The following is an 11094-nucleotide window of genomic DNA, read 5'->3' on the forward strand; positions in this document are numbered from 1 at the left end:
TTGCAGTTGTGCAGTTCGAATTTTATAGAGAAATGGACAAACAGTTTGAGTTTTGATACAAATAGACGCACTAGCTCAGGTTATAATAGAAACAGAATAAGTCTCCGGGTTTTAGAACAGGTATGAAACTTCTTTTGTGTTTTCGCACAAACACAAAGATTGATTCAGCACCTCTATTCGAGTTTTGATTCAAATAAACAACCCAGTCCAGGTTTTATCATTAAAAGGAAATTCAGTTGGGGTTTAGCACAAAGTTAATTTTGGTTCGTGTTTTAGTACAAAACTAGGCTATATACTGATGGGGGTTATATATATCTAGAATTCCGCAATTCGTTCTTAAAGGCATTTTCAGAATATCAGCAGATGAAGAATTTTGGAATGTTCATAAGTTCATGGTATATTCACTGTCAAACATGGATTTCTTGTGTTCTAGTACAAAATGGACCTGCAAATTCGAGTTTTAGTAATACTCACACTTGTAGTTCGAGTTTCAGTTAACCATGAATTGCATTTTGGGTTTTTATAGGATAAATATCATCAATCACACAAACTAAAACATGGAGTACTTAGAAGCCGAACAACAATACTAAGAAATTATAAACTAGTTAAAAACTGAACTCCTAAGTATTACTGTGGTTGACTATATATCGAAAACCATATTGACATATATGAACATACTTGCTGTAACCCAGAAAATGCTCACCAAAATGCAAAATGAGTTCAAATTAAACTAATTAATGTCACTTAACAGCTAAGAGAGCTAACCGGTAATCCATACAAAATGCGAATAACACAAATTTAATTCAGATAACATCAGATACAAATTAGAACTGAGATAGCCTAAAACCAAGTACAATTTCAATCAAAAATGTGAATTATTATCCCATTTCAACCAGAATTAACATCAATCTTAGTTCAAACATGCAGAAATAAAAACTTTAAATCTGATTAAGCAGAACTTTCAATTCACAATATTGTTCATAATACCGGATCCACAAAAATGACAAATCCATGTAAACTAACCGTGCAAAAACGATGAAATCTATATTCAAAATAATCATAGTCGAATTGCGAACAAAACTTAGGCACTTTTAAGAAAGATGTCAGACTGGAAATTATAAGTAGGAAGTTGAACTGTTTCAATTTCTCAATTTCTATTCTGCTTTCAACACAGAACATCAATAATATGAATGTAATATGTTCAGTAAACAAGTCCAAGCATATATCATTCACTCTTACACAAACACCACCTCAAAACAGTATCAGATCAGAGAATATGCCAAATAGGAGTAAAAACCAAATGTAAATCACCAAATCGATGCTTCAATCTGCAAAGACCTAATCTTCTAATCCTGTTCGATCTAAATTTGATGCCAATTTTCGTATCGTTTATTATTGGATTATATATCAAGTTAGATTGAATCAGGTAAACTAGTGGTGGATTTGTTCTAGTCTGTGTTTAGAGAGAATTTCTTACACAAGAGAGTTAGAAAAAAAAGATTTTACAATTATGATTCAAGTTTTATAACAAATACATGAGATTTCTAATTATATACTAATTACATACATAAAAATCTAGTAATTTATAAAAGGATTGATGATTATAGGCTGACTTTGGTCATTCCTCGCTGCAGCAACAGCGACAAAAGATGCAAGTCCATACCTATACCTACCACTAGCCATCGGTGTTAGCTTAGGCATGCAGATTATGCTAAAAAACGCTGTTGGGCTTGTATCGGTGTTGCCTGTGTCTTCACACTCTTCATGTGGTGCATTAAGCAAATATTCAGTTGCTTCTTCCTTCATAGTAGGCCTTTCGTCTCTTCTAAGGTGTAGCCGTGTAGGCATCTTTGTGCAACTCTTGAAACTAGAACGATCTCATGAGGAACTTCTTTTAGTAGCAAGTGTTCATCAAGAACTTGTAACAGAGTCTCATTTTCTAAAGAAGCGATAAATAGTTTGATTAAATTTCTTTCTTTCTCTGGCCGATTCAAATTAATAATCTTCTTTCCGGTTACTTTCGCTACATAGCTACATAGCTACTATCAATAAGTATATTCATCGGCTTGACATCTCGGTGAATAATTGGGACAGATGCTGCAGAGTGTAGATATGAAAGTGCTCCAGCTGTCTCTGTCGCTAATTTTAGTTTCGTTCAAATAGTGTTCAAACAGCTGACCAGATGTTCAATAATATGAATGTAATATGTTCAGTAAACATATTCAAGCATATATCATTCACTGTTACACAGAATCCACCTCAAAACAGTATCAGTAGTTCAGAGAATATACGTACCAAATAGGAGTAAAAAGCGAATATAAATCACCAAATCGATGCTTCAATCTGCAAAGACCTAATCTTCTAATCCTGTTCTAGATTTGATACCAATTTTCGCATCGTTTATTATTGGATTATATATCAAGTTAGATTGAATCAGGTAAACTAATGGTGGATTTGTTCTAGTCCGTGTTTAGAGAGATTTTCTTAGGCAAGAAAGAAAAGATTTGACAATTATGATTCAAGTTGTAACAAATACATGAGATAACGGGTTTATATACTAACTACAGTCTTAAAGCACTACAATAGACTGCACCAAATTTAACAAAATGAACAAATTACATACATCAAAATCTAGTAATTTCAAAAAGTGATATGATGGCTCTGGTTATTCCTCAATATAGCAACAACAACAGAAGATGCAACTCCCTACTCACTACCTATACCTACCACTAGCCATCGATGTTATCTTAGGCTTGCAGATCATGCTATAAAAAGCTTGTGGGCTTGTATCAGTGTCATCGGTGTCTTCAGAGTTATCACTTGGTCCGTTAAGCAAATATTCAGTTACTTCTTCATTTGAAGTACTTTTCACCCATGGATGCTTCTCAATCATTCATGTCGATATTCCTTCCAGTTCTGATGCTACTTCCTTCATGGTAGGCCTTTCGTCTCCTTTAAGGTGTAAGCATCTTTGGGCAAGTCTTGAAACTTGGATAATGATCTCGTGAGGAACTTCCTTTACTTGAGAAAGTTTTCATCAAGAATCTCTAACAGAGACTCATTTTCTAAAGAAGCAATAAAAAGTTTGATTAAATTCCTTTCTTTCTCTGGCCTATCGAAGTTGATAATCTTCTTTCCGGTTAGAATTTCCACCAGCACTACCCCGAAACTATAAACATCGCTTTTTTCAGTGAGCTGACTTGTGTGAAAGTACTCCGGATCCAGGTACCCTAGTGTTCCTTGCACCATTGTCGCTAATTCCTTCTGATCCATAGGAATTAGCCGTGACGCTCCAAAATCAGCTACTTTCGCTACATAGCTACTATCAATAAGTATATTCATCGGCTTGACATCTCAGTGAATAATTGGGACAGATGCTGCAGAGTGTAGATATGAAAGTGCTCCAGCTGTCTCTGTCGCTATTCTTAGTCGAATGTCTCAAGAAATAGCCTTCGACTTGCATTCATTGTGGATGTGATCAAAGAGGGTGCCATTTGGAATAAATTCATAAACTAATGAAGGAACCTCTGTTTCCAGGCAGCAACCAATCAGCTTCACCACATTTCTGTGATTGATTTGGGAAAGGATAATCACTTCATTGATAAATTGATCAATTTGGGTTTGAGTTTGATCTACTATCTTGGACTTTTTTATGGCAACTATTCTGTCATCGGGTAGAACGCCTTTAAATACTGTGCCAAAGCCACCCTTTCCAATAATCTTGCTCTCATCATAGTTGTTGGTTGCCTTTTAAAGCTCCTCTAATGTGAAGAGTTTAGCTTGAATTTGAGAACCCCCATCCACGGAAATTCTTTGCTGCAACATTATTCCACCATTTTGCTTAAAGAACTTTTCTCTAAGGATCAAATTCTTATGTCTTTTAAGCCCCAAGTATATCCACGTAAAAAGTAAGAGCAGAAATAAGCCAGCAACTGAGGTACCTGCAACAAGAGGCATTGACATACATTGAGCACAATACACTAATAATTTGGACTTTTTTATAGTGTGAGCCAGCAACACATAACTTAACAATTAGCTTCCTGCCATTTTGTTATCTTTCCTGTATTCTCCAGGTTGACCATTTGGACACGGGCATCTATAGCTTCCTTGAGTATCAATGCATTCACCGTTGCAATTATGAGTTCCGACTGTACACTCATCAATATCTGTAGAAAAGAAAATGGTGATCAAATCGTGTTGTTATTTACCAAGTCTGATGCAATAAGGACTGAAGGATTGAAATAAAGAGGAAAAGGCATAGCCATATTATGTGGAATTTACAATACTTGTGCAGTTATCTTTAACATATGGGTTGCCAGCATAACCCTTCTTGCAACGACATCGATATCCAGGACCAGCATATTCTTGAATGCATTCACTGTTTCCTTTACATAAGAAATCGTCAGCTTCCTTATCGACTTTGTCGCAGGTCTTGTTTCCAATTGCCCATACAAGTAACATCGGCATCTTCTCACTTCTAAAATCTAAAAGATCAGTGGAAGAAAAATTGTACCCCCCTTCTTCAACGACAAAAGCATGGCTACAAATATTAGGATTCAACGGCATTGTATTGTTGCTACTTAGTCTCACTTGTGAATAGCCCAACCCTTTTTGAATCGTCATTTCACAACACCCATTTCCAGAGCAAGTTCCATTTGTGATATCACTGTTGCTACCATTACATGTAGAAACGCATCCGGTCAAGATCTGGTTCGTTCCTTTTCTTCCTATCACGTACGCGTCTGTCTGACACCCAATGGCAACAAAGCGGTTAGTGTCTGAGATCCAAAAATTCCTCAAACTCACCCATGCGTTGTTGCGTGTTTCTTGATCAGGGCTGTTGTAGCAATCACGGGCAACATCACCCATGACCCTTACCGTACTATTAATTAGCAGGCACCATATTTCTAATAACAATGATGCTATTATTAAGGAAAAGTTTAGGATCGCCAGATGATCGATCACAAGTCACAAGTTGATCTTTACTGTGGTAGCATCCTTCTTCCAAACCAAACGGGTATGGAATATCAATATCACCACACGATCTTTCACAATCATGAGATCTTAATTAGTTTATCTATTTAAAGGAGAGAATTACTCGAGAATATCGAAGGGCCTAACATACATTACTTTAACCGTGTTCGTGTTAAAAAGAATCTCACAGAATAGATCCTCAGTTTAAATATTTTTGATGAGGAACCCCTAGTGTCTAATCATTTGAAAGAAAAAACTTATCTAAACCTACTATAAGTAAAAATTAAATAATTATAACATGTAGATCAATAAACCACCCCTTCCCCTCTCTTAACAAAAAAAACCTTTAGAATTGACCATGTACACCTCTATATTAATTATCTTAACATTAATAACCATACCGTCATCGTCATTGTCATCGTTATCACCCGTCACCGTCACCTCCATCACCATATCGTCACCACCACTACCACATCATCGCCGCTACTACTGTTGCCACATCGCACGAGTATACGTCTAATTAGAAAATGTTAGCAACATTATCTATGATATTCATGTACCGGCTCTGGTGCTAGGCGGAATAGGTTATGGTTTTAATATTTGTATACATGAATCTGTCAAAAGTAACTAGATAGATGTTGCGCGTTGCGGCGGTTAAATATTGATGATTTTGGGAATTTATGGTTGTGATGGTGATAGACTGTCGTGATTGACGACAGTGGATTGTCATGGGAAGATATGTGTGTTTGTGTGTGTTTAGTGTATGGATGTTTGTGTGTGTTTAGTGTATGGAAATGAGTAGAAGAAAAGGGAAAATGAAGAGCATGTGGCTAGAATTAATTTTGGGCAGGAAAAAAAAGGGTTTTGTTAGTGACAGCCCTTAGGGTTATCAGTAAAAACTAATTGGGTGCATTAAAATTTGTACCTTGCAGTTAGAAAAATCAGGGGGCACTTTTTAATATATAATGTATAAGTTTTTAAACATGTAATATGTTGTTAGTGACAGCCCTATGATTATCATTTTCCAAAAAAAAAATACTCAACACAACTTACGGAAACTGTTGAAACAATCCCTTATTTTTTCATTCTCATCTATTCATCTGCGATTACCGGAGAAAACGACATGTGTTCTCCCTCTTCAATACTACTACTCCTAATCCGCTCCAATTTTGTGGACTTAGAAAAGAAGCTTTTTTCCGGCTGCAAATAAACTAAAAACAACGGAGTTTTGGTTAAGCGATTTCGTCGGAAATCTAAAGTTGTTCTCGCTTCGTTTTCAGTTAATGGAAATGGAAGTACGCAGTTTGTGGCCGGTCATGGTGCTGCTCTTTTTGCTATTGAAAAGGTTACTAATTTTTTTATATCTAATTAAGTAGAACTTTTAATTCACATTTTTGTTCATCAAACCGGATCCACTTAATTGATAAATTCATCCAATTTGGACTTGATCTTCTTATCCAGTTCTGGATCTGATACGAACTGTGGTATTGTTAAGTATTGGAATATTTATAAAGTTAGATTGAATTTGGTGAATTATTGGTGGATTTGTTCTAGTCGGTGTCTGAAGACAATTTCTTACACAAGAAAGTTAGAAAGAAAAGATTTTACAATTATGATTCAAGTTGTAACATATACATGAGACAATGAGTTTATATACTAATAACTACAATCTTAAAGCATAATAGACCGCACCTAATTTGACAGAAAGAACAAACTACATACGTCAAAGACTCAAATCTAGTAATTCATAAAAGGATTGATACTTATAAGCCGGCTTTGGTCATTCCTCAATACAGCAACAACGACAGAAGATGCAAGTCCCTACCTATACCTACGGCCAGTCATCGGTGTTATCTTAGGCATGCAGATTATGCTAAAAAAAGCATTTGGGCTTGTATCGGCGTCGTCAGTGTCTTCAGAGTCTTCACTTGGTCCGTTAAGCAAATACTCAGTTGCTTCTTCATTTGAAGTACTTTTCACCCATGGATGCCTGTCAATCATTGATGTCGATATTCCTTCTAACTCTAATGCCACTTCCTTCATGGTAGGCCTTTCGTCTTCTTTAACATGTAAACATCTTTGTGCAAGTCTTGAAACTAGGATGATATCATGTGGAACTTCCTTTAGTTGCAAGTTTTCATCAAGAACCTCTAATAGAATGTCATTTTCTAAAGAAGCTATAAAAGATTTGGTTAAATGCCTTTCTTTCTCTGGCTTACTGAAGTCAACAATCTTCTTTCCGGTTAAAAGTTCCACCAGTACTACTCCAAAACTATAAACATCGCTCTTTTCAGTCAGTTGGCCTGTATGAAAGTACTCCGGATCCAAGTAACCCAGTGTTCCTTGCACCATTGTCGCCAATTCATTCTGATCCATAGGAATTAGCTTTGATGCTCCAAAATCAGCTACTTTTGCTGCATAACAACTATCAATAAGTATATTCATTGGCTTGACATCTCGATGAATGATTGGGACAGAAGCTGCAAAGTGTAAATATGAAAGTGCTCCAGCCGTCTCCGTTGCTATTCTCAATCGGATGTCCCAAGTAATAGCCTTTGACTTGCATTCATTGTGGATGTGATCAAAGAGGGTGCCATTTGGAATAAATTCGTAAACTAATGAAGGAACTTCTGTTTCTAGGCAGCAGCCAATAAGTTTCACCACATTTCTGTGATTGATTTGAGAAAGGATAAGAACTTCATTGATAAATTGATCGACTTAGGTTTGGGTTTGGGTTTGATCTGCTATCCTGGACTGTTTTATGGCTACTATTTTGTCATCAGGTAGAATTCCTTTAAATACTGTGCCATAGCCACCCTTTCCAATAATCCTGCTCTGATCATAGTTGTTGGTTGCCTTCTCGAGCTCCTCTACTGTGTACAGCTTAGCTTGAATTTGAGAACCCCCAACCCCTGATATTCTTTGCTGCAACATTATTCCACCATTTTGCTTAAAGAACTTCTCTCTAAGAATCAAATTCTTATGCCTTTTGAGTCCCAAGTATATCCAGGTAAAGAGTAAAAGGAGAAACAAGCCAGCGACTGAGGTACCTGCAACAAGAAGTATTAACTTAGATGTAGCACAATAATAATTTGACTTCTTATAGTATCACGCCCAACACATAAATTAACCATCGGTGACTTTATGATAGAATCTGGAAGTTCAGAAATCTAATTAAAAACACTTAAGATAACTGGCCCAGTTCAAAAGGGGCTAGTCTCCAATACATGAAGATGGATAGTTTAAAACAAAACCAGACTTTAAAAACCAGATTAGGAAATGAAATATTTAAATATAAAATAATGCAGTTACTAATCCTAAAAAAATAATGGCTGTCAATGGGTCCGGGTTGGTGGGTTGAGAGGTAAAAAATTTTTGACACTAACCCGGCCCACTAAAAGGTTTAGGTCAGGTATTTAAACCCTGACCCACAACCTGTCACCCTGAACCATCCTGAAAAAAGTCGGGGTAGTGGGTTGTCAGGTTGGTGGGTTGATTTCAGGTCATATGGGTTGTGGGTTGGTTTCAGGTCAAATGGGTCGTGGGTTGTCAGTTTTATGGGTCAAATGGGTTGGTGGGTCGACCTATTAAAAGAAATTATATAAACTTCAAACATTTTCTGGTTGACGGGTCGACCTGTCAACCCAAACCCATCCCAAAAAAAATCAGGTAGCGGGTAGACGGGTCGAGATTTGGGTTGCATCGAGTATTGACAGCTCTACAAAATATACAACAGTTACTGATCTTAAATTTAACCCGTTCATTTCAGCCTCTTAATTTTTGCTCCAGATTGACTAGGTTGTAAACTGATCTTAAATTTGAAGATGGATCAACTGTACATATACTTACATATGGAGATCATTATAACGAATGATTGTTTGACGGTGCAACCAGATCCATATTTCCTGCCATCTCCAGAGTATCCTCTTGGACAAGAACACGTATAATTTCCTATAGTATCCTCGCATTTATGTAGACAAACATCAATTCCTTCCAGCTGACACTCATTAATATCTGTAGAAGACAAAAAATGGTTCAGGATTTCATCAGTGGGGAAGTCAGCTGAAAATTAAGCAAGGGGGTCGGAATTATATAATTAGAACTAGGGATAAGTATCCTGAAATGTAAAAAACTTTGGACGAATGTCTATAGTAGGAAATAACTAAAGTTGTGTATATTGTATGTAAACAACTTTAAAAAATGTTTATTGTATGTAAGAAAACATACGTGACAACCATATAAAGGTGCCACTTGTCTGATTTTAATTGGTTGAATACATTTTCTTACATACAATAAACATTATTTTGGAGTTGTTTACATACAATACACACAACTTTAGTTATTTCCTGCTATAGACATTCATTCAAAGTTTATTACATTCTAAAATACTTATCCCTTAGAACTAAATTGAACTTACTTGTGCAGTTATCTTTAAGATAAGGGTTGCCAGCATAACCCTGCTTGCAACGACAACGATATCCAGGACCAGCATATTCTTCAATACATTCACTGTTTCCTTTACATAAGAAGTTTTTTGTATCCTGACTTGCTATTTCACAAGTTTCATTCCCGATTGCCCAGTCAAGTAACATCGGCATCTCCTTTATACTTTGAAAATTTTGCAGATTGGTGGAGGAAAAGTTGAAATAGTTGTACTCTTGGTTAACAACAAAAGCATGGCTACAAGGGTTGAAGTCAAGTACATCAGATGTATGATTAAAAAAGTTACTTACGGACAAGTTAAAAGCGCCAATTCCTTCTGGGATTTTCACTTCGCAACACCCAATCCCGGAGCATGATCCATTTGTGATACTGCTGGTGTTGTCACAAACAGAAATGCATCCAGTACCATAAGATTCATCCCCCCTTGATCCTAGTATGTTTGCGTCGGCGTTACACCCAATGGCGACAAACCTGTTCTTGGTTGATACTTGGAAATACATCAACGTGAAAGACGGATCATTGGATGTGTTCTCGTCTCTTAACCCATTGCTATCGTAACAATCATGAGCAACATACGAAGTAACTTCAATCTCGCCCGTGCTTATTGACAAATTTGTAATAACGATATTGCTGGCTCGTAAGAGAAGCGTAGGCCCATCACTATGGGACCTGTTGCAAGTAACACGAAACTCGTCACTGTAGTAGCATCCTGGACCTGAACCAAAAGGAAATGTTATATTCACATTACCACACGACGTTTCACAACATTGTGGCAACTCATGAGCACTTGCTTTCCCTAAAGATGCCATCATTATTATTAGTACTACTAGCACTATTGGTAAATGCATTATGGTACGTTGCTTATTTTGTATGAATGTGTGTACTTGGATTTGATATATAAGTGATTTTGGGTATTACTAGCAATTGTTGCATGAAAGGATGAGTATACAATGGCAGATGGTTGGGATGCATATATATATATATATATATATATATGACGGACGGACGGACAACATATATTGCTACGAGATCAACTTGGTACGTATACTTGCTCGGTCAATTAGAAAGACTCTTGGCTACTCCCATTGCTGCAACTTGGCCAACATCCTTAAATTGATACACACGGATTTTATTTTATTTTTCTTCACTCAACTATTGGAGTTAATACACGCGGATTGGATTTGGTAGACTTATAAAAGCTTAGCACGATTTAATTTGTAAAGGAGGTCAAAATCTATATATGATTTTGATGATAAAATTGATGATAATTCTGAGCTGGCAACAAGTTTGACCCGTCCGGCGTCCGCGTGTCTTTAAGACAGACTAATGTGTGTGTTTTTATTTCTCTTTCTAATTATAATATGTCGTACGATAAATACAATTAAATGATAAATCAATAGCATTTTTTTTCTAATTATAATATGTTGTATGACAAATACAATTCAATGACAAATCAGTATCATTTTTTTATTCCCCCATGACATTTAAATTATGTATAAAATAATTTTGAAAACACCTTATAAATCGTACATATTATCGTACACAATAAATGTCTAAAAAATTATATTAATTAATATCCTATCGTATACATGAACGTAATATTTCTCAGGGCATCACCCGGGTGACATATCTCATTATAATTCAAAATTCTGATCAAAGTCACGGTCAACCAGTGAC

The 11094-nt window shown here is 36.2% G+C and overlaps 2 pseudogenes; both read right to left on the reverse strand.

Annotated features, from left to right (window-relative positions):
- Nucleotides 1-2553: 2553 nt before the first annotated feature.
- Nucleotides 2554-5427, reverse strand: LOC122591449 (annotated as a pseudogene).
- A 1177-nt stretch (nucleotides 5428-6604) lies between these two features.
- On the reverse strand, nucleotides 6605-10270 carry LOC122585500 (annotated as a pseudogene).
- Nucleotides 10271-11094: the final 824 nt, after the last annotated feature.

Source organism: Erigeron canadensis, chromosome 1, assembly GCF_010389155.1.
Source record: "Erigeron canadensis isolate Cc75 chromosome 1, C_canadensis_v1, whole genome shotgun sequence".
NCBI lineage: Eukaryota > Viridiplantae > Streptophyta > Magnoliopsida > Asterales > Asteraceae > Erigeron > Erigeron canadensis.